The sequence below is a fragment of the Diachasmimorpha longicaudata genome, chromosome 10, assembly GCF_034640455.1.
Source record: "Diachasmimorpha longicaudata isolate KC_UGA_2023 chromosome 10, iyDiaLong2, whole genome shotgun sequence".
Taxonomy (NCBI): Eukaryota; Metazoa; Arthropoda; class Insecta; order Hymenoptera; family Braconidae; genus Diachasmimorpha; species Diachasmimorpha longicaudata.
The window spans coordinates 953,711-978,998 of NC_087234.1; the positions used below are offsets into that span (position 1 = coordinate 953,711).

Below are 25,288 nucleotides of genomic sequence, written 5' to 3' on the forward strand. Positions count from 1 at the left end.
TTCTGAATTCGCACATGAACGGGTGGAACGCACCTTCGTGGATCATCTCGACAATTTATTCCAAAAAATTACTACCACTCAAGCTACTACCGTTGAAAACTTGAAAACTGCAAAAGAGAAAAGTAAAGAATATTACGATAAGAGAGCCAATCCGCGTGATTTCCAAATAGATGACCTCGTGTATCTAATGAAAGAACCCCGAAACGAAAAATTCGATCCTCATTGGATGGGCCACTATAAAATTATCAGATTACATGCTGATTGCAATGCCGAAATTGCCTTAGACAGTAGAAAAACTAAAATAGTTCACACTAACAAACTTAAGCCTGCCTGTATTAGATTAGATGATTAAGATTAGTGATAAAAAAATTCTTTGTATTAACATTATCACATAGGGCTCACTCAAGATGGAAACCCTTCAATGTAATTCATACTATGTAAGTAAAATAAGAATGGACATGGGACATAAGGGATCAGGTCATAAGTCGATATCGAACCTTCACAAACAAAATTTATATTTAAAATTTCTTTTCTAGTTGTATATATTCATAAATTAATATTAATTAAAGATTGATAAAAGATGTTTCCATTGGAAACACCTTTTAAATAAGGGGGGAGGTGCTGGTACAACCCTAAACTCTTTAGTAACTTCCTAGTAACTCCCTAGTGGCGCTCTGGTCCCACAGTGAGAACGAGAACTACAGTTAGCAATCCAGTACAAGTTAACAAATTAAGTAATATTATAAATAGTAACATTAGAAAACCCTGTAGAAATAACATAATTATTAAGTGGGAGAAACCCTGGCAATTACTCTCAATGACCAGGCGCACATTCCCGAAACATCCCTCAACAATACTTTAATCCCATAATAAATCGATTCGTTTTATCTTAAATTTTTCCAGACACTTTGAAATATCCCAACTCCATCATAAACCCATTTCGTTTATCTCCACCTCTTCCGGACATCTTGAAATCCCAAATCCCATCATAAAACAACAGTTTTATTTTCGAAGCTCCAAAATATTTGTGCCATAAATGTAAAAGTGCCTCGCGTTCATTTCTTTAATTGTTCAAACACGTGGGCGGTCAACTCAAGACCCTACAAAACTGTTTCCATAAAACAAGTCTAAATCCCTTGGGAAAACCCCCTTCCCCTTTATTTCTTTTCGTCAAGTGCTCGAACCTTTCGACCCCTCTCATTCTCCTTAAGGTTCGCTTCTTCCCCTCCCGAATTACCTCTCTTCCACTTCTCTCACCTAGGCCCAGCGTCTCCGATGACGTAGACTGGGTAGGGGTCGTAGGGGTTGGGTCTGAAGAGGAACAGTTGAGGGCGTGCGACCCCCTCCACCCACGCATCATTACCTGATTGGCTCTCTGCCTTAGTTTAGGGGTGTAACCTAGTCTTAAGCGAATGTTGGATACTAGCATTAGAGAAAAACTTATTGTAAGACAGTTCGTTCACTTGTCTCCGATCCTTCAAAGAGAACGCGACTAATTGTAAAAGTTAAACATTTAGTAAAGAATCGAATATTAACTGAATATAGTCTTTCGATCATTTTTCGTCTTTCTCGCTTCCTGCGAGCAGAGTGGTTTAGCACTCCACGGGCAACTTACCTGCCCCCTTTCGGAATAAAAACTACTACCCAAAAGGCGCAATACAACACATCACACCACTGTTATGTCCTCCCAGATGTCACTAGGAAAACAGCGCCTTTATTCGTATTAATAAAAGAAGGCAGGAACGTTTCCCAGCTGAAGCCCAGATGGGCAATCCAACGAAGTCCAATCCAAATGATAATTGACAAATCCTTAATGTCAATGTTAATTGGAATGAGGGTTTATTTAATCTTTGATAAAGAAAACAGTGAGTGCTTCGATAGAGCACATAAACTATTTATTCACTTAATAATATTACAAACTCTGTACTCTATAATTTTAGCTAAATCTGATCTCTAAAAGGCACTCGTCGAAAACAAAAACTGAACTGAACTAACTATTCAAAATTTTCCTTTCGTGGGCCCTATGACTCCCACTCTTTTTAGATTGCGCACGCATTCTTTTTATTCCTTATATTTTGAGATATTAAAAATAAAAAGTGGTGGGGAGGGGCTGGACAACGTCGTGACGCAGTCACCTGTTGCCAGCCACCCCCATCCACATTCTAGAATTTGAGATGCACGTCGGACCTTTCTCAAGAAATTTAATGTAAGCTGAACCCCGCCATCTTCAACACTTAGAATAATTATTAGAATAAGACTAACGGCAGATCCATTATGTTGTATACCCCTATATTTCACTTTATATTTTACATTAATATTTCTGCTTCCCATTCACCTTTCCTAAAAGATTCCCAACTATTGCTCAGGGTTTCCCCCAACTACGTCTGGCCAAACTCTTAATCCCACCATAAACCTTGGCGCGACTACGAATTTTCCACATTTCCCGTTTACGAAAGGCTAGCATCTGCATGCCCAAAAAATAGTCGTGCTTCCCTCCACCCCGCCATTTTCTCCTTGTGTACTCAGGTAAGGAGCTGAGTACTCTAACATTATTCTTCTTAATCAGTTAGAATCCGAATTTCACCGAGAGCACTGAGTCCACTCTAAGATCAGAAATCTCTTCGAACACATAAATCTGTTGTCACAATATTTACACGTTGAGTGAATTTCCTAATAAATATCAGTTGTTATCGAGATACGCTGGAGCGTATCGGCCAAGTATATATTTCGAAACCTCGAACAAACAGGCCGAGTGCTCTCAAGTATCTATACACGACATATCTATACACGACACAACTACCCCTTCCACTACCTCCAAAACTAATTTCCGTAACTGAGTGAAAACGTGGCAATTTGCAGCAAAAATACCCTTAGTTACATTACCTAAACCGCCTATGCTATATTCATTTATGTTAATTTTCTCCCAAAAAACGCCCAACTAAGAAGATCCGCGCATAGCAACGGATTTTTTTACATATTTTCCGCGGTGCGATTATCTCAGAATAAAACTGTCAGATTTTTGTTTAAAAGTTGACAGCATTTGTTTCCTACGGGCGTTGTGTGGTCGGTTCGCAATCAGCATCGCGCGCGAGAAATGAGAGGTTGGCAAAAGTGTCGTGGATGGAAAATGCGCTGAGAAGACAGAGAAAAGACTAGGGGAATCCCTAGTTCTCTCTTTCCGTGCACCATGGCGAACTTGGAGGACGCCGATTACGAGCTGATGGATTTTGAGGATGAATTGGTAAGTAAAATACTTAATTTTTGATCAGTGCGGGATTAGAAAAATTGTCTTTTGTTCAGTGATACAAAAAATAGACATGCATAATTTGGCATCTCATGGCGGTTGACACCTAACCCGTTTTCTATTTTTTTCATTTATCCTTGGGAATAAACAGATTTTCTAAAAAAACCCTCTTTACTGTACTGCAAAATATATAATGTGTTTTTACCATCGAGATACGCTATAGTTTTCCAAAACGAGAGATGTTTCAAAAACAATTAAAGAAAATGCCTTATTTTGGAAATGATTAATAAAAAAAATTTTCACCTAAGAAAATGCACAAATAGTCTTTCCCATTACATTCTTAGCTCGCAGAAGTTGCTAATACATGAATATATTGATGCGTAGGGTATTAGAAATGTCTATGAGCTAATTCCGTATTCGAAAGGATTAATTGTGCATTTTCTCGGGGCATTTCATGTCATTAAATCATTTCAATAAATTTAGGGAATTCAGTATCGAGAATTAAATATAGAGAAGTGTTTTTAATGTGTTTTCCCCTCTCTTTCGGCTCAGAGGGGTTATATTTCTAATTTCATTGCTGTTACACGACTAACACACTCTTATTGCCAACTGCTTAGAGTATATTATTGATTATATGTTTTTTTAGCTACCTTTGGCCCAAAACCGCGCCGCTGAGCTTTGGCCGCCACTGACAGCAGCAGCAGCAGCAAAAAAAAGACCGCCACCACAACTGCCACCAGGACGGAGACCAGCAGCAGCACCACAGCAGCAACGCGGTCTATCAGGGGGAACGGAAATTGTTTAATTTTAGTCTAGAGAGAGTTAGATCAGGTAACAGATGGACATTTACTAAAAGAAGTGTAAAATCTCTTGGCTATTTTGCAAAAATGCTTGAAATCCCCCCAAAAACAAAAACAAAAAATGTTTTTGTAAAAAAATGCGCCAAGCATATATTTCGATGTTGTTCATTTGAAAAAATAAATTGAAAAAAAAACTTAAAACAACAATTACTTAAAAATTGAAACCACAATTATGGAAATTTGAAAAAAATACACAAATAAACAAGACGCCAGGCTCATTGATTGAATTTACCAGTGGAGAAAGCTGGTGATGATAGGAGTCCATAAATCGTTTTGAGTTCTCTATGAATACCTTGACTAAGACGAGTCCCATAGTATCCTACAAAAGACATCGCAGTCAAATCAAATACTCGACTCAAATTGAAAGGGGTAAAAAGTCCATTGTGAATCAAAAAATTATTCACATATAATACCCCCAGCTCAGCGTTGGAGGCCCCCAGCTCAGCGTTGGAGGCCCCCAGCTCAGCGTTGGAGGCTCTGCTCTTTATGCAACCTCCACACCTAATTATAAGGGAAGAGGCGACAAGAGCGGCCGCAAGACTGCGGCTACAGGGAACATGGAAAGGAGCTAGGAATGGGCATGCTAGTGTCCTCCTCGCGGACGGACAGCTGGAAGGGCTACTGTCGCGCGGTGCTGACGCCTGCAGACCCCGATGGCACTTTCGCAGAAAGTTCTCGGTCAATCTTGGATGGGGGGAAACCCCGTCAGGAAAGGATGCGGACTGGGTGCCGCCCCGTGGACTAGTCTGGTATACGGACGGATCACGGGTGAGCGGACGGGCAGGTGCGGGGGTCTGGTCAGAGGGGCCCGCAATAGCGAGGACCATTGGGCTGGACTCTCACGCAACCGTGCTCCAGACTGAGCTAGCTGCCCTAAGAGCCTGCGCCAGGATGATCCTGGAGAGAGGGGACAAGGGCAAAAAGATCTTCATCTACTCAGATAGCAAGCGCGCGCTGAGGGCAATACTCAGGTATGAGTGTTGTTCTAAGCTGGTGAGTGAATGCGTCGAGCTGATGGAGGAAATTGCCGTAAATAATCGGCTCGAGGTGGCCTGGATTCCGGGCCACGCTGGCATCAAAGGCAACGAAAAAGCCGATGAGCTAGCAAAGAACGGTAGTTGCAGGGGCTTTCAGGGGGAGGTGGAGCACGTAGGCGTGCACACCGATTTTGTGAAGGACCTGGTCAAGGAACGTGCGGATAGGAGGATCGTGGAGAGATGGGACTCGGAGACGGGTGCCAAGCACACGAAATCCCTCCTAGGAGAACCCACTAGGAAGTTGGCAGAGACCCTGTTGGGCCTAAACAGGGTTAAGCTCCGTACTATAGTGGGGCTTATCACTGGACACTGGCCCCTGGCTCTGTACTTATCAAGGATAGGCAAGGGGACTGACCCCCTATGCAAAAGATGCGGGCTGACAGAGGAGGATCCTCTTCACCTATGCACAAGATGCAGCGGACTCGATGAAGCCAGATGGAATGTCTTCGGGTCTACTTGCATAGATATACGTGTCGACAGGGACGGGATCAAGGGGCTCTATGAGTTAGCTCGTAGGGCACAAATACTCGATACCAGCGACTAGACGGCTGCTTGAGGGCAGGGTGTAAAATGGCCGAGAGGCTGATTGCACCTCCGGACAGGACCGTCTAAATATGATAAGTGATAATACCACAAGTGGTTCAAAATTATCGAATATTTCCCGATAGATTCGTTGCAAACAAATGAAGGAGTCAAGTTTTTCAGGCTAAAAAATCACGAGTGCGAAGCACGAGTGATTTTTCCTGAAAAACTTGACGACTTCATTTGTATGCAGGGAACCTAGAGGGAAATATTCTATAATTTTGAAGCTCGACTGGTATTCAGGGGATTATTTTTCCTATCCAAATTTCGGCCAAGAGAATTGTGCCATGACATGAAAAGAGGTTTATTTGGTTAAGTGTCGTTTGTTTACCAAAATATTCAAAAAATTATCGCTGATATTCGAGGTAGGCTATACAAAATATCAACAAATGGTGCAATTCTATTGGCTGAAATTTGGGTGGGAAAAATAATCAGCAATATGGTCAGAAAAGGTATATGAGTTTGATAATCTTGACGAGCAGACCATCGGACTAGGGAATTTTCTACAATTTAACTATGTTCGAGACACAAACTATCGTTGTTCCATAATTGATGCATAGGGATGCAAGATTCTTACGAGAAACTTCTCAGTCAGTGAAAACGTCGATATATCCAAAATTGAAAAATTTCGGGACGAAAATGTTATCAAAGTGGATCATTGACAATTAATAAAGCGATCTTACGAAATCAGTAGTAAAACTCTCAAGACCCTTCCTGATCCACAGGCCCACATGTCCACTCTCTACCCCTACTCCAATTCTCTAATAGTTATCACATGGTCATCCCTCAAACTCTCCCAAGTATATTTTGTAGACCTCACTTTTCGATCACCTTTGGACACGACTGGTTGTCTCAACGAATTGTACTCCCAGACAACCAAATAAAGTTCTGTTATTTTTGTAGATTATACAAAAGGAGTACCTTTACTCTGGTATCCAACATCACATTCAGACATATTCTGCAAAAGCTCTCTTATGAGCTACGTCTAATGGATGATTTCACCACTTTCCTACTGAAATAACCTCCTCAAACCGAAATAAAAAATTGCATAGCTGTGACCTTTCACTGTCCATATTACGAAAACAAGAAAAACAGAAAAATGCCAGAATTAGAGATTTTGAAACAACTTCAATTGTGTCCAGTAAAGTATTCACGTCATTCTAGTATTCAACCTATTAACTTTTTTCACCATAAAATATAGTTCACTCTTTCAGTCTCTCGATCAACGCAATGCTGTTGCACGATGCGTGCATACGACATTGACAGACTCCGATGATAATGACCTAATAATAATGACAATCAATAATAATACCAGTAATATAACAGCTGTAGTGATAGGATTAACGGGTGTGGTTGGTTACTCGTTACTCATATTTTTCTTTCTCCCATTTCTTTAGTTGTTAATAGTGATTTAAAAAACAAAACACTTGGATTACATCAATTGGACAACGGTGGTGATGTTGTTGTTGGTGTTGCTGTAACAGTTGTCTGAAGTACGGAATCCCTGGACGCTGATCGGCTGAAGTCACCCAGTATTTTAATCCCCTCCCTTTCCCGATCACCAGTACCCTCGACATTTCCATTGTCTCGTTTACCGTGCCTAACAACCCCAACATTTCTATCTCCATTTCCACCAGCACTATTACCCGGACACTGTACTGTATCGCCAAGACCAAAAGTAAAAGACAGTCATTTCTGTCTTCCACTTTTTTCTTCTTTCGTTTAAAAAAACAGCAGCAGCATCTGGAAATCAAGCAAACACTAATAGGACTTGGAATCGCTTCGAATAATCATGTCGTTTGTGGGTTTTCTTTAATTTCTATGTTCCTCATTTAAAAGAGATATTTGAGCAGAAATGAAGATAGGTAGAGTCAGCTGAGTTGAAATGTGATGAAAATGTCGTGCATTACCGGAGTAAGAGTGAGATGCCAGGGGAGGGCCTAGGTAGTTGAAAGAATGAGAGATGAGTGTGTTTCTGAGGGTGGGTATGTGTATGAGGGGAATTTCCTACTAGGTGAAAAGATGTTCTGATTTTTCGCGTTGCAGCACCTCGGGTACTTGAAACCCTCAATTTTTTCACTCTCAAGTGATGAGGGAACTTTAAAATTCTTAATTTAGAACAATGTCTTAATTTAACGGACAGGGCTCGTAAAATTTATTTTCCGGAAATAATTATTTATCTGAATTGGAAAAGAGTTAAATATGGAGACTCTTCTGGGGGTGGGTGAGAGGGGCCGTGTTTGATTCCCTGTCATGATAAAAGCCCAAAGTTGTCCATTTCAAACAATCTTCTTAATCTTATTGTGAAAGAAGCGACTCATAAAATTATACATTGGAATGTGATAAATCAAGAGAAATACTTTTCTCTTGTTCATTTCCATTTAAATTATACCTCTGATGACAAAATCTCAATCCTTTTATTCTCATGAGGGAATGGCACTTTTTGCCGGTTTTACAATGGGTTTCATTTCAAGGGAATAACTCATCAAAAGATGAATTCGAATGGAAATTGCCACTCAAATTATATTTGTTCGCTTCATTTATATTCGAGCCACACCATTCGTGACGAAAATTCAATGTTTTTATTCTCATATTCCGAGAAAATCTGTACTTTCTTAGCTAAACAGCAATTAACTTTAATCTGGAGCGACCGAATAAAATTATAATTTCGTGTGAAAAGAGTTGGGGAAAATTTCGTTTGTTGCTTCTTTTGTGGTGAAAATCGAACCGTCGAGCGATTAAACAAATAAAACATTGGGTTTTTGTACTGAAAAACCAAGAAAGAATAATTCTTCTGAATATAAATAATTTTTAACAACATGAAGCCTTTATTCTCGAGACAAATATTTTTCTAGGCATAACCGAAAACGTTAAATTACGTAAGAATGGCTTTTCGTTTTAAGGCAAAAAATCATAAAATTATAAACTCGTGGAAAAAAAATTAAAAAAACACATTTTGTTTAACATTATTCGTACCAGGATCGGTCAAGTGACCGTTTTTAAATTTTCAATTGGAATTTCCTACATTCACCTTATGTGAATCGCCTTTAAACTTTACCACTTTTCCTCATATACAGGGTGTCCCAAAACTGAACGTCCAATCTTTAAACTTAAATTGGGGGTGAAATTCTGGATCGAAAAGTCCTGAGCGATTTTTTGATCAGACGCACCCTCTTCAACTTATTCAGGGTTGAAGTTGGGCGAATGAGGGGCGTGGGGTAACCGGTCGCACGACGGTGAGGAAAACGTGCGAGTGCGGTGGTGTCCCCACCATACGGCACTACTCCCCTGCGGCGACAGAAAGAGATGACTGGCGGCGGTTTGGGAACAATTATTCTCAACGAAAGCAAGGTGTAGATTCACTCAATACATGCCACATAAACTGGACAAATATAGTATAAAATGTTGGTTAGCATCCGATGTTCGTAGCAAATATATAATAAGCGGCTTTCCATATTTGGGAAAAGATGAAAGTAGAGAACCCTCAGTTCCTCTTGGAGAGTTTGTTACTATGAGATTAGCAGAACCGTATGGAGGATGCGGAAGAAATATAACCACGGACAACTTTTTTATAAGCCTACTTTTAGCAACAAAACTTTTAGCAAAGAAAACTACGATTGTTGGGACAATTAGAGCAAATAGAAGAGAGCTACCAAGACTGGCAAAACTGAAGAATGACGACATGACACTTTTTTCAACCAAACTCTACTACTCAAATAATTGTATGTTGACATTGTACAAAGCCAAACTAAGAAAGAAAGTTCTAATTCTCTGTTCAATGCACAACTCTGTACAAATTGAAAAAAATGACACCCGAATACCGGAAACAATTCAATTATATAATAGCACCAAGTTTGACGTAGATGTGACCGACCAAATAGCTAGAAATTATTCGGTAAATTCTAAATCTCGGAGAAGCCTCGGAAGAAAGTGACTTGGGATGTAGATATGCACAGGCACAGACATTGTGTTATATTCGTTGGAATACCATATTCAATTTTGAATTTTCTAGAGTTGTAAATTCTAGAAATCGGTCCTACACAGAATGGTATTGCGAATATGTACTACAGGCCTGTGTTTTCCTTGTGTAGTTAGTTAAATGCACTTTTCAGGAGAGTAGGAATTCACTTGAATTATACACAACATCTTTAATAAAAATTTCAAATATATTTTATAAAAAAAGGTGAACTACAAGACACAGGTATTGTAAAGAAGGGAAAGATCTCCGTTGAGATGTTTCTGCTATAATACCGGTTGAATGAAAAATTATGGGAGTGAAAAATGAATTTTGAAATTTCTCACAGTCCAGAAACGCAATAATCCGCAATAACCGAAAAATAATTATTGCGCTCGACAATATCACAATTGGGGGATAGAATCTGTAAAGTAATTCCACGCGCAGAGTTGACCGCCAATAAAGAGATTAAAATGGTTCCTTATAGGCGCAGGAAATAGATAATTATTTTAATAAAATGATGTGAATTTTTAAAGAGAAAATATGTTGAAAGATAAAATGAACAATATTCCGAAAACATTCAAAAGAATTCTATAGTTATATTATACTCTACAGGATGAGTCTGAAACTTTTCAGTTTTTTATGAATTTATTAGGGAATTTGCTTGAGGTAGAAATTTAGATTGTCCTAAAAAAAAGGAACGGAGAAATATTAAATAATAAATCTATTTTGCGTGTTTGACATGCAACAGATACAAAATAGAATGGTTTTCCGCTCGTAGGAGGGAACGTATATTTTAGGTCTCGCTGAAGCTTGACCCGAGTGAAGACTTGCCGTCTTTTGGCGACGTTACTGAAGAACCTCCGCGACAACCGCAAAGCGCTTCGCACGGCACGTATAAGAGTCTGCTTTATACCTTGAAAATGGCACTGCCAGAGAGATTTAGTTAAACTAGTGCCGCCGCGGCCGCTTGCGAATGAGAATGCCTTGAAAATTACTCATTGAAATAAGAAATTTATGCGAATAATCTTGTATAGACATAATTTTTCACGGTATGCGATTCTCTTTGACTTGCTAGGTAAATTTTCGGAGAGTTCCAGCAACGAACTCGTGATAAGGCAACATACAATTGTCCATGATTGTAAAAATCCCGCCTGATATCAATTCCGATTGTTTCGAAAGTTTGCCCCTGTGATTTATTAATCGTCATAGCGAACGACAATTCAACAGGGAATTGCCTCCTTCCAAAAGCAAAAAAGGGTAACCATTTTCACTATACAAAATGATACGATTAATGAAAACAATTTCTCCCGTTTTATCTCGAGTCAAAATTCGACATTTCAATAAATGATTCGTCAGATCTAAAATGACTAATCGCGTCCCGTTACATAATCCTTCATTTATAGAAAGGTTTCTGATGAGCATTACGACAATGTGAATGATTAATCGTAATTCATGAGGTGGCGAAATGAAGTCCTTCATGTCGCCACCGATTCCGGTAGAATTGATTTAGTCATGTCTCCATTATCACAATTTTTTACAGTAATGATATTGCAATAAATTTTCTCTGTTGATTTCAGCATCAGCATGAACATGAGCATTTCTTGCTGACAAAATTGCCCATTTCGTCAATTTGCGAAATTCTTAGTTCTTTATCACCTCAGCATATAAATCTGCGATATCTGCATCTGAAGGTGGTATACACTCATCTGGGAAGTGTATCTCGCAGTCATTTATATTCAATGCTACATCCCCAACGGATAGTAGAAATTAAGCAAATTCATTTTCTTCTCGTAATGTCGTCTTGCCAGTCCATTCCCGTCTACGGGCGGAAAACGATTCTATTTTTGACTGTTTTTATTTACAAATACAGGGTGGCCTGAAGATGGAGGCGGATGGTGAACAGGCATGTTTTGGGGGTGATTCTGGGCAGAAAAGTCCTTTTCCACTTTTCGTTCGGATGCACCCCTGTAGAGATATGGAGGTGAAAAGAACGGCCAATGGGGCGCGAGCATTGGGCGGCTCTCCGTCTGTGTGCCGCGGGTAAGCAGTGTGCAAGCTTCCCCGTCTCATCGGGCAGACGTTCCATTCCGCTAGTGAGTGAGAGTGAGAGAGAGAGAGGGGGAAAGATATTTCATGACAATCCTTTCGGGGGAGTGGGGGCGCTGGGGCGATTAAAAACCGATTATTATTTACATTAGTATTATATATTAAAATACAAGATTCTGAAAAACGCGGGCATCCCCCTTGGCATTCCGGAGATAATTGTTTAAATGTTAATTATGTCATGATGCAGTTGGTCTACAGTATTGTGTCAAGAGATCTTTTTTATTGTAAATTTAATTTACAACAAGAAAGGTCTTCTGACAAAATGCTGGAAAAGAGCCTCTTACCAAGATAATTGACAATAAACAATCCATGTCAACATTCGCAGGGGATGGCTCGCGATTTTCGCGGAATCCGGAGCAATAAACGCGTTTTCTTGATTATCAACTAAACAAATGGATTTACGGCATTTTGTCACAAGACATTTTTTGTTGAGAATCCAATCTTCTCGCAAAAAGATCGTCTTGACAAAATGTTGTAAACCCATTGGTTTACAAGATAATTGTCAAAGGGGATGGCTGGCGATTTTCCCGGATTCGGGAGCAATAAACGCCAAAAAGTAGCAAATAGTTGGGGACTTTTCTAAAGCTGAGGTAATTACGGTATTTGGCTACCTAGCTGTCGTAAAGGCCCATGTGGAAGGAACGCTGTTTCGCACAGCTTTACGACTTGATCTGTTGCCGCCCGCACAAAAAAAAAGGGTTTTCCCACTACCGGTATGAATTGTAGCTCAAATGTGGCACGTTTAAGTCCAAATTTCCCATCTGCGCACGATGGAACAATTGAACGAGAGTAACAGGCCATTTTCATCCATAAAAATTATTATTTTATAGTTGACAGAGGAAATTTTTCCACCAATTTTTCCAAAGCGTCAGTATCCCTAAAAACGTCTTCGAAGACAGAGCTAGATTTCGCGTTTTCTTGCTCCTATACTGTTCTCGTATAAATAACTTGTAGTTCTCTCACTTTACCGAGATACATACGCCATTAGTTAGTGATAAAAAAGTGCAGTGTCGTTGAATTCATATCTGGAGGGTAGAATGGCAAAGTTTAGTGCAGCGGAATATGCGGATATGGTGCCCATTTACGACATTGCGAGAGGTAATGGGGCGGAAGCCTCACGGTTGTACCCTCACCGAGTGGTTCCTGAGGTACGAACCTTCCGAAACGCCCTGCAACGTCTACGAGAGGGAAATATTCTCCCGCAATATGGGGTACGAGTGGAGGAGGCGATCCTGGAGGCCGTGGAGGAGGATCCACAGCAATCCACTCGGGCGATCGCGGCTTCCTTAGGAATTTCACGGAGCAGGGTGCATAGAGTTCTGCAGGAGGAAGGCGTTCGCCCCTGGAAATTTACCCCTGTCCAGGAGTTAAAGCCCGAGGACCTCCCGAGGCGTTTGGCCTTCTGTAGATAGCTCCTCGACAGGAGTGAAGAGCCAAACTTCATCAGAAACATACTGTGGACGGACGAAAAACTTTTTGCGAAGAAGGGGATCGTCAACGAGCACAACGAGCATCATTGGGCGGCTGAAAATCCTCGTCTCGCAAGAAGTTTCAACTTCCAGTATCGCTGGGAAACACTAAATATCTGGGAAGAAATCCTTGGCGATAAAGTGTACATATATCATCTTCCAGGACGTCTCGACGTAAGTATTCCCCATAGTCAATACTGCGTTTCCTGTTGGACTTCGATGTCTAACCCGGTATGACAGGTTTCTCCTAATAATTATTTTTTTTTGGCAGGGTGGGAACTATTTGGGGTTCCTGCGAGAGCGGCTTGCACCGATAGTTGGTGATGGTCCGGCCTCCAGAAATGTATGGTTCCAACACGATGGAGCACCAGCACATACCTGCGTATCCGTCATTGAGCAGCTCAATCAATGGTTCCCCCTGCGCTGGATTGGGAGTCACAATGACTGGGACAGGGCCGGACGACGAGCACCACCCGGCGCGTGGCCCCCGCGTTCTCCAGATCTTACCCCACTTGATTTTTTCTTGTGGGGTACTCTGGAGTCGCGCGTACACGCTCACCATCCCGCGAATCAGGAGGAAATGTTTGCACGCAGCAAGGATCACTCCTGATGAACTGGAGCGAATGAGGGCCAATTTGCTGCAACGGGCCCGACTCTGCACCGCTGCTGGAGGTGGACACATTGAAAATCTATTGTAGTCCACCCAAAGAAAAAAAATCGGCCCTTTTCAGGGCCGCGAAACTAGTCAACCGTATGAATACTCTCTTTTTCCCTGTCTCTATGCATTCAAAAATAAAAGTTAGAATAAAAACAACACGTAAAGAAACACAGTGGGCCTTTTTTTGCGTTTATTCCTCCCGATACCTTATCTATAGAAAAAAAAAATTGCACCCGATTCCGCGAAAATCGCGAGCGTTCCCCGGTGAATTGTGGCATCGATTGTTTATTGTCAATTATCTTGATAAGAGGCTCTTTTACAGGATTTTGTCAAGAGACCTTTCTTGTTGTTTAATAATTAATAATTAATAATTAATAATTAATAATTAATAATTAATAATTAATAATTAATAATTAATAATTAATAATTAATAATTAATAATTAATAATTAATAATTAATAATTAATAATTAATAATTAATAATTAATAATTAATAATTAATAATTAATAATTAATAATTAATAATTAATAATTAATAATTAATAATTAATAATTAATAATTAATAATTAATAATTAATAATTAATAATTAATAATTAATAATTAATAATTAATAATTAATAATTAATAATTAATAATTAATAATTAATAATTAATAATTAATAATTAATAATTAATAATTAATAATTAATAATTAATAATTAATAATTAATAATTAATAATTAATAATTATCACTTATCACTTATCATATTTAGACGGTCCTGTCCGGAGGTGCAATCAGCCTCTCGGCCATTTTACACCCTGCCTTCAGGCAGCCGTCTAGTCGCTGGTATCGAGTATTTGTGCCCTACGAGCTAACTCATAGAGCCCCTTGATCCCGTCCCTGTCGACACGTATATCTATGCAAGTAGACCCGAAGACATTCCATCTGGCTTCATCGAGTCCGCTGCATCTTGTGCATAGGTGAAGAGGATCCTCCTCTGTCAACCCGCATCTTTTGCATAGGGGGTCAGTCCCCTTACCTAACCTTGATAAGTACAGAGCCAGGGGCCAGTGTCCAGTGATAAGCCCCACTATAGTACGGAGCTTAACCCTGTTTAGGCCCAACAGGGTCTCTGCCAACTTCCTAGTGGGTTCTCCTAGGAGGGATTTCGTGTGCTTGGCACCCGTCTCCGAGTCCCATCTCTCCACGACCCTCCTATCCGCACGTTCCTTGACCAGGACCTTCACAAAATCGGTGTGCACGCCTACGTGCTCCACCTCCCCCTGAAAGCCCCTGCAACTACCGTTCTTTGCTAGCTCATCGGCTTTTTCGTTGCCTTTGATGCCAGCGTGGCCCGGAATCCAGGCCACCTCGAGCCGATTATTTACGGCAATTTCCTCCATCAGCTCGACGCATTCACTCACCAGTTTAGAACAACACTCATACCTGAGTATTGCCCTAAGCGCGCGCCTGCTATCTGAGTAGATGAAGATCTTTTTGCCCCTGTCCCCTCTCTCCAGGATCATCCTGGCGCAGGCTCTTAGGGCAGCTAGCTCAGTCTGGAGCACGGTTGCGTGTGAGTCCAGCCCAATGGTCCTCGCTATTGCGGGCCCCTCTGACCAGACCCCCGCACCTGCCCGTCCGCTCACCCGTGATCCGTCCGTATACCAGACTAGTCCACGGGGCGGCACCCAGTCCGCATCCTTTCCTGACGGGGTTTCCCCCCGTCCAAGATTGACCGAGAACTTTCTACGAAAGTGCCATCGGGGTCTGCAGGCGTCAGCACCGCGCGACAGTAGCTCTTCCAGCTCTCCGTCCGCGCGGAGGACACTAGCATGCCCATTCCTAGCTCCTTTCCATGTTCCCTGTAGCCGCAGCCTTGCGGCCGCTCTTGTTGCCTCTTCCCTTATAATTAGGTGTGGAGGTTGCATAAAGAGCAGAGCCTCCAACGCTGAGCTGGGGGTCGTTCTGAGGGCCCCTGTTATGCCCAGCATCGCAAGCCTGCCTATTTTGTCCACCGCTTTCCTGTGGCAGGCCTTGTTCAGGGCTGTCCACCACACTGCGGCTGCGTATGTTAGCTGTGGGGTCATAATGGCCGTGTAGATCCATTTGACCATCTTCGGCCTTAGACCCCATGTGCTTCCAAACATTCGCCTGCATGCCCAGTATGTCATGGTGACCTTGCTAGTCTGCATGGCGATGTGCTTTTTCCAGCTGAGCTTCTCGTCGAGCCAAATACCTAGGTATTTGACCTCACTCGAGAATTCCAGCATTGTGTTATAAATGGAGGGAGCTTTAACAGCACCCCTCCTTCTACGTGTGAAGTGCACCATCTCCGTTTTGCCTGGGTTTACCCTTAGGCCCTTCGATGTGCACCACTGCTGAACATAGTCCAGCGCCTTTTGCATCTTGCTGTGTAGCATGCCCGTGTTCCTGCTAGTTACCAGCAGTGCCACATCATCTGCATATGCGACTGTCCTTACCCCCAGTTCCTCGAGTCCAGTGAGGAGGCCGTCAACAACGAGGAGCCATAGCAGAGGAGAGATAACCCCCCCCTGCGGGCAGCCCCGCCCTGCCGCAGCCCTTACCTCACTGTCCCCAAGGGTGGAGTGGACAACTCTTGATCGGAGCATGGCGGCTATCCATTTGATGATCGAATCCTCGATCCCAAACGCTGCCGCAGCTTTCTCCATTGTATCAAAGGCGGTATTGTCGAAGGCCCCTTCGATGTCTATAAAGACGCCAAGGGTGTCCTCCCCCCTTTCCTTCGCATTTTCTATTGTGCCTACCAAGTGGTGCAGCGCAGTCTCAGTCGATCTGCCAGCTTGGTAAGCATGTTGTGAGGGGCATATCTGATTAATTCTCAGTGCCCCCTCCTTAATGTGCCTATCGACCAGCCTTTCCAGCGTCTTCAGTAAGAAGGAGCTCAGGCTGATCGGTCTGTAGGCTTTCGCGTTGTCGTAGCTGCATTTACCCGGTTTGGGGATAAAGACAACCCTGACTTCCCGCCACCTGCCTGGCACATAGCCCAATGCTAGGCAGGCCCTGAATGCCGGTATCAGTCTGCGCAGGAGCAATGGCCCCCCTCTTCGCAAGAGGGCCGGATGTATCCCATCCGGACCTGGACTCTTGTACATTTCGAAGGAGTCCACCGCCCATTGCAGCCTGTCCAGCGTTACTATTCGTGCGGCTAGCTCCCAGTCGGGATCGCCGCTTCCTGTTCGCTTCCAGTCCACTTCCAGGCACTCTCCTGGAAGCTCAATAATAGAGTCCGGGAAATGCGCGCGAACCAGATGCTCAAGGACCTCTCGCGGTTCTGTGATGGTCTCTCCGCTTTCCAGCGTGATTCCACCCAGCCGTTGTGAAGGGCCCCCCGAGAAGACCCTGCGAAGCCTGGAGATGCCTGAAAGCGCCTCCAGTTCCTCACAGTATGTCCTCCAGGTGAGCTCCTTTGATCGTTTTATGAGCCTCTTGTACTCTCTCTGCACATTTCTGTACAGAGTCCAGTCTTCGGCCCTCTTCGATTTGTGCGTTCGGTTTCCGAGCCTCCTGGACTGGCTTCTCAGCCTGTCCAACTCACGGCTCCACCAAGGCACTTTTTTACCCTTCCTGCAACGTCTAGCCGGGCATGCCGTCTCAAAAGACTCAGTTAGGGCAACGTGGATTCTTTCCGACTCGTCCTCTAACCGGTCCTCCCTGCAGGGCCTGACGCGTCCAACCCCGAGCCTTTCCTCCAGGTTCCTCTCGAAGGAGTCCCAGTCGGTGGCCCTTGGGTTTCTGCGCAGGCGGTCCTGCTGCGGTTGGGCACAGCCCTCTATGCTAAATCTGATGCGTCGATGGTCAGAGAGTGTGTCCTCCCGGTCCACCCTCCAGTCCCTGCATCGCCTCGCCAGCCGGCGGGTGCACATGGTTACGTCAATGATACATTGACAGCGAGAAGTGACGAACGTGGGCCTCGAGCCCCTGTTTAGGATCTCCAGGTCCACGTCTGCCATAAATTCCAGGAGAGCAGTGCCCCTGTCATTACATCTTTCGCTGCCCCACACCACGTTCTGCGCGTTTGCGTCACAGCCTATGATGAGTGGCAACTTTCTAGCTCTGCAGTGATTCACCAGATCACGCAGCTCATTGGTAGGTGGTGGTGTCGGCGAGTCATGTGGGAAGTAAGCCGAGCAGACAACTATGTCCTCCGCACCGGCCTCCCCCCGAAGTCTCACGACAACCGCCACCAAGTCTCTGTGGCAGAAGTTGGCCATTCCCCTAGCTCCGCACGCTCTTTTGACAGCAATGCAGGCCCTGGGGCCCAGGTCGCCCCGAGCATAGAATAGCTCCACCTCGCCTCCAGATAGGCCTTTTACCGAGCCACCGTGTTGCCAGGGCTCTTGTATGAGGCATATGTCTGTATGCTCTACTGCTAGGCTGCGACTCAGCAGGGCAGTCGCAGCCTTGCAGTGCTGCAAGTTAATCTGGGAGCAGTGGACTAGCAGAGAGCCTAAGCCGTCTCCCTGCATATTGCCCTCTGCTCCTTCCCCCCTTATCCCCCTGGCCATTGGTGGGCCGTTAGGCAGGGTCGCCTGGTGGCGCCCTAACCTGCCCTGAGTGGGATGAGCCCGGCAGGGCCCAGTTGAGGGTCCCTTGAGACCCCCTCCCAGTTCCCGCCGCGCCCCCTCTCACCAGAGGCGGCCTTCCTCTTCGGCCCTTCGTGCGCCCGCTCAGCGGCGGCCTTGCAGGGGCAAGGGGGTCCCTCTGTAAGAGGGAGCCTTCCTCGCTCTCCTTTTCCTTCCCCTCCTGGGCGCCTTCCCCGGCAGTTCCTGGGGCACTCACCGAGCCACTAGGACCCTTAGGCGCTCCCTCCTGCCCTCCCCCCTCCCCTGCGATCCCTGACTCCCCTTGGTCGGCGATCACTTTCCCCGGGCCTGGCTGCGCCTGGGGCGCCTTTCCCCCCGCCGCTCTCCGCTGGGTCTCGTAGAAACGAGCCCGGCCGAGGCAGTAGAAAGGGGCCATCCCCATGCCCTTCAGGGCCTCCAGAGATTTGGGGTCAACACCCAACACCAGGTTGAGCCCCTCCTCCCCACTCCGGCAGTCCCAGACCCTCCACTTGCCTGTGGTGAGGGCCCTGTTCTGCTTTCTCAACCTCTCAAGAGCCACAGCCGCTCCTACGGGTTTTCCCGGGAGAAAGGCTGTGACTCTGATCAGTTTTTGGAGCGCTTCCTTATCCATCATGATAAGGGAGGCCCCTTCCCAGGGTGCCAGGGTGGGCACCACGGACTTCAGCCACTCTCTTGACTGACCGTCCGTGCATGCCACCCACAGCACGCCATCGTCAAACCAGTGGCCGTCAAAGCTCGGGAGCTGACCTTCCATGTCAGTCTCAAACAGTGACGCCACTAGCGCCTCCTGAACCAGGTCGGCTTGCTCCCTCGTCAGAGACAGCTCAGGATGGCCAGTTGGCACTAAGGCCACCCTGCCGCCACCCTTCGCCGCCTCTCTGAAGGAGGTTGCCCCCAGTCCTTCCATGGCCCTCAACTTTTTCGTGGGCATGGCCACATCGGGGGGAGTGGATCCTGAGGACCTGGGCCTCTTGGGCCCTGTCCCCTGTTCCTCCTTATCCCTGGACGCGGTCTCTACCTGCGGAGATTGCTGATCCCGCGAGGCATCGGCTTTCAGCCTAGCCTGGCGGGCCCGGCGCTTCTCCGCACCCGTCCTACCCCTTCTCTTCCTCCCCTGGGTAGGGTCAGCGACAGCGGGCCCACCACTGGTGGGCCCCTCTGAGGCTGGCTCCTCCACAACTTCCATTTGGATCAGCGCTTGTTCCCCTTCCGGGGCCCTAGTGCTGATCGTGCTCTCCTCCGACCTACAAGCCTCTGCCGTTCCCTCAGAGAGGGCACCGTCATCGGCGTTAAAATTTTTATTATTAGTTGGGTCCATGTTAATCCCACGAGTGACCAGGAAAAGAAGGTCCACCCCCGCAGAGCCTGGATGCGGAGGTAAGGCATGCATACAATGGGGTGCTGCCTGGTTCCCCAAGGGTATCGTTTGCGACACTGTTCCCCAGTGTCATTCAGCCCTCGGCACGATAACTTCCACCTTAGCTTGGGGAGTCTGGTCCGCGGCGATGCCTTGGGTCTTCCTGACGGGTTTTTACTTCCGTAGGTCGACGTTATAGCTGTCGCTGGCCGGGTACTGAAGTGTGCCCCAGGATCCTGGAGTCAGGTGCTGTTGTTCAGCCTCCTTTCTCCGTTCCCGAGGTGCCACTCTTTCTCCGGCCGTCCCCCTATCCGCCACCTGGGGACGCGCTCAGTTGGTGACTCATACCGTCCCCTTCGTCTCGTTTATAGAGCACGTCCGGGGCTGATAATTAATAATTAATAACTAATAATTAATAATTAATAATTAATAATTAATAATTAATAATTAATAATTAATAATTAATAATTAATAATTAATAATTAATAATTAATAATTAATAATTAATAATTAATAATTAATAATTAATAATTAATAATTAATAATTAATAATTAATAATTAATAATTAATAATTAATAATTAATAATTAATAATTAATAATTAATAATTAATAATTAATAATTAATAATTAATAATTAATAATTAATAATTAATAATTAATAATTAATAATTAATAATTAATAATTAATAATTAATAATTAATAATTAATAATCATTAATTAATAATTAATAATTAATAATTAATAATTAATAATTAATAATTAATAATTAATAATTAATAATTAATAATTAATAATTAATAATTAATAATTAATAATTAATAATTAATAATTAATAATTAATAATTAATAATTAATAATTAATAATTAATAATTAATAATTAATAATTAATAATTAATAATTAATAATTAATAATTAATAATTAATAATTAATAATTAATAATTAATAATTAATAATTAATAATTAATAATTAATAATTAATAATTAATAATTAATAATTAATAATTAATAATTAATAATTAATAATATATTTAGATGGCCCTGTCCGGAGGTGCAATCAGCCTCTCGGCCATTTTACACCCTGCCCTCAGGCAGCCGTCTAGTCGCTGGTATCGAGTATCTGTGCCCTACGAGCTAACTCATAGAGCCCCTTGATCCCGTCCCTGTCGACACGAATATCTATGCAAGTAGACCCGAAGACATTCCATCTGGCTTCATCGAGTCCGCTGCATCTTGTGCATAGGTGAAGAGGATCCTCCTCTGTCAACCCGCATCGTTTGCATAGGTGGTCTGTCCCCTTGCCTATCCTTGATAAGTACAGAGCCAGGGGCCAGTGTCCAGTGATAAGCCCCACTATAGTACGGAGCTTAACCCTGTTTAGGCCCAACAGGGTCTCTGCCATCTTCCTAGTGGGTTCCCCTAGGAGGGATTTCGTGTGCCTGGCACCCGTCTCCGAGTCCCATCTCTCCACGATCCTTCTATCCCCACGTTCCTTGACCAGGTCCTTCACAAAATCGGCGTGCACGCCTACGTGCTCCACCTCCCCCTGAAAGGCCCTGCAACTACCGTTCTTTGCTAGCTCATCGGCTTTTTCATTGCCTTTGATGCCAGCGTGGCCCGGAATCCAAGCCACCTCGAGCCGATTATTTACGGCAATTTCCTCCATCAGCTCAACGCATTCACCCACTAACTTGGAGCAACACTGAAAAGAATATCATACCCTAGATGGTATGGCAGTTGTAATAATTTTTTGTTAGTTAAATGTTTGACGTGGGAATGATTAATTATAATAAATACACACAAATTTTGTTTTGGGAAAAAGCCTTTTGGCATAAAAAACCCAAGATATATTTCAGACTTATATGTCAACCGAAAGTTATCAATACACTTATTAATACACTAATTAATACACTAATTTGGCTGCAGCCCACACAACTGATATACACACACGATTAATTTTAAATTGTTCTTAAAATTAATTACGATTGATTTGTTAGATCAAATATTTTTATTTGAAAACTAACGGTAGTGATATCACTATTGATACGTGAATTTTTCTCTCACGTGGCGTTATCCAGGGGATTACCCAGGAGGTTATGAAAAGTTATTATTCTAATGAATATAGTTATATTTATATAAAAATATAGATTGAAACGCGAGGACGACCGTTTCATCTACGATTATTTTTATATATTTTTTATTATTATTTATCGATCGCGATTTTATTGTTTGATAACGATTGTGTATAAAAAGGGACCCGACAAGATAAACGTGACTTTCACCAAGCACTTTCACTTGAAGAGAGAGCGAGTGCTTCCTTCCGGACGGAGATCTAACCCATCCCCCAAAACCGAAGACACCCGAAACCCCAAAGCGCATGCGCAACGAATCATTTGAATTCCAAATAGTCGCCGCGCACGCGCCGAAGACAATCGGGTGTACCCGGCCAAATCGGAGAGGACCGAATCCCCGCCTAGTTAGAGAAAAAGAGGGATGTTCCGATTTCCGTCGCAACATCCCTCATGAAAAGAGGTTATGTCATTCACACTGGGCGACAGTGGAATTGAACATTCTCCCGGCGGAAGTTGCGAAATGATTCGAAATTTGTACATAGAGCAATATGATTCAGACAAGAAAACTTCATGATTAAATAATTGGCAACGGACAAAGTCGCGTGATATTCCGTTTGTAGATTCCGTTGGTCGTCCTCACTGATGCGACTCCCGCGATGCCATCACTCCCAGGGAACACCTCGAGGATCACGCCTAGCGGCCATCGGGAACATGATACTGCATCTTCAATAAGAAGGACAACCGATCCAACCCTCAGCTGTGTAGTGGACTTATGCCATTTTTGTCGAACCTGCATCTCGTGAAGGCACTCCTTATACCACTTGTTCCAGAAGTCTTGTTTAGCCTTCGTGATAAAATTGTACACGGATAGGCGATTATCTGAAATTGGCAAAAAAGAACGTTCAGGAAATGCAGTAAAAGATCGACCAATTAAAAGATGGGCCGGAGTTATGGCGAGTGGATCATTGGGATCGGCCGAAAGAGCGTATAAGGGTCTGGAGTTTAAAATAGCCTCTATTTCTATTAACAAAGTATTAAGTTGCTCGTATTGAGCCTTTGATCTTTAAGAACTCTTCTCAGATGATGCTTAAAGCTCTTTACAGCCGCTTCCCAAATGCCACCAAAGTGTGGAGATAATGGCGGATTAAAATGCCATTCAATTCGTTTTGATAGCATGTACGATCCGAAAGCTTCGGTAAAGATAGGTGAACTTACGAAGTCGTATAATTCTTTAAGCTCTTTGGCCGCTCCTACAAAATTTGTACCGTTGTCTGAATATATGTGTTCCGGAACACCCCTTCGACTAATAAATCGGCGAAACGCAGTCAAAAAGGCTTCAGTCGACAAGTCTGTGGCAAGTTCAATATGAACAGCCTTAGACACCATGCACACGAAGACACATCCGTATGCCTTGAGAAACGATCGGTTTTGGGCTCTTTTTTCCTTTATCAAAATCGGACCGAAATAATCTACCCCGGTTCGCGAAAAAGGTGGAGCCTCGTTGACTCGAACGCTCGGAAGATCGGCCATTTTCGCGTGTCCCAATCGCGGCCTCTGTCGGATGCATTCGATACAATGATGAATAATTTTACGCACTTGATTTTTTCCGTTCAAGATCCAGAATTTGGATCGACTAATATGTAAGGTGCCCTGAATACCGAGATGAAAATTTTCTTGGTGTATTGGCGTAATAATCAGATCTGTCACCGGATGTTTGCTGGGCAGCAAAATGGGATGTTTGTGATCGAATGACAGGTTTGATTTTTTTAAACGTCCTCCTACGCGAAGGAGTCCACGCGCGTCAATAAAGGGGTTGAGCTGATCAAAAGATGTACCCTTGATCATTGACACGTTTGTCTTAGTTGAAGTGTCTTCGACCGATAGGTTTCGAAACTCCACGGGAAATCGTTCGCGTTGAATCATTAGCAGAACGCGGAATTCAGCTTCTTCGATTTCTCGAACGGAAATTGGCCCACGATTGGAAGTACGATGATTTCTCCATCGTAAGATATATGATATGACTCTGAGCAAACGATTAAAATCTGAAAAACGTGAATAGATAGATTCTGGCGATGTCTGAGAGACAAGACATATTCCGGTTTTTAGACCAGGAATTTGAGAATTCGTAGGGAGAACTGTGTTCGGCCAATGTGATTCATGAAGAGTAAGCCAATTAGGCCCTGACATCCAACGAGAATTGTGAAGAAATTCCGAAGGGAGTTGTCCACGAGATAAAGCATCTGCCGAATTGTCTTCAAAACGAACATGTCGCCATTGGACTTGATTTCCTAAAGATTGAATATCGGCTACTCTATTAGATTCGAAAGGTCGTAAAAGATGCGGGGCTTTCGTTAGCCAGCACAGCACGATTGTGGAATCTGACCACAAATACGTTTGATCTATCTCGAATTCGAATTGAGTTTTAGTTGCAGTGTATAATTTCTTAAGAAGGCTAGCTGCGCAAAGCTCCAATCGCGGGATAGTTACTCCACCCGTAGGTGTAACACGAGATTTGCTACAAATTAGACTTACATTGATTTTTCCGTGTGAATCGCGCGATCGAAGATATAAACACGCTCCGTATCCGTGTTTGGACGCATCACAAAAACCGTGAATTTGAATTGATAATGAACCCGGAAGTCGAATTTGCCGAGGAAATGCGATTTTATGCAACACAGGAAGCTGAAGAGCCAGTTCACTCCACCTGGTATGAATCTCCTGAGGTAGTGACTCATCCCAAGTGACCTTAGCCTTCCAACAATCCTGAATTAACACTTTCGCGTATAGTGTTACTGGGCCTAATAATCCTAGTGGGTCAAAAATCTTAGAAAGTTCCGATAAAAGTTTACGTTTGGTCGCGACTGCGTTGGGATGTATGGGGTGGATTGTGTACCGTAACAGATCGTCACGGGCGTCCCAAACAATTCCAAGGGTCTTTTGAACCGAATTATTACTAATTAAACAACCTAAATCCAAATTGTGTTTTGTAATAGACTCTAATGACGCGTTATGGTTAGAAGTCCATTTCCGGATGGAAAATTCGCCCCGAGCTAATAGGGCGATCATTTCATCCAGAATGTTGATAAGTTCGTCAGGATGATCGGCTCCTGAGATGAAGTCGTCCACATAAAAATCTCTGAGGAGAAGTTTACTGGCACGGGGAAACGCGTGAGCTTCGTCATGAGCAAGTTGTTGGAAGCTCCGAGAAGTTATCAACTTATTATTCTAATCAATTATCCCGCTCATGCCCAATCGTTTGAAGGTCCTTTGCAGGTCTATGATAGATAAGAATTATTGTTTGATCGATCATCGTTTTTTTAAAATGAATTTTTCAAAAAAATGAAATATTT

General features: G+C 43.4%; 2 long non-coding RNA genes across 2 annotated transcripts in view; both read left to right on the forward strand.

Moving 5' to 3' along the window:
* Window positions 1-25,288, forward strand: part of LOC135166585 (uncharacterized) — a 120,201-nt gene that overhangs the window by 20,465 nt on the left and 74,448 nt on the right. The window lies entirely within an intron of this gene.
* Window positions 2,949-4,245, forward strand: LOC135166637 (uncharacterized). Its single transcript, XR_010299717.1, has 2 exons — window positions 2,949-3,241; window positions 3,891-4,245. It is a non-coding gene; the product is annotated as an uncharacterized LOC135166637 (long non-coding RNA).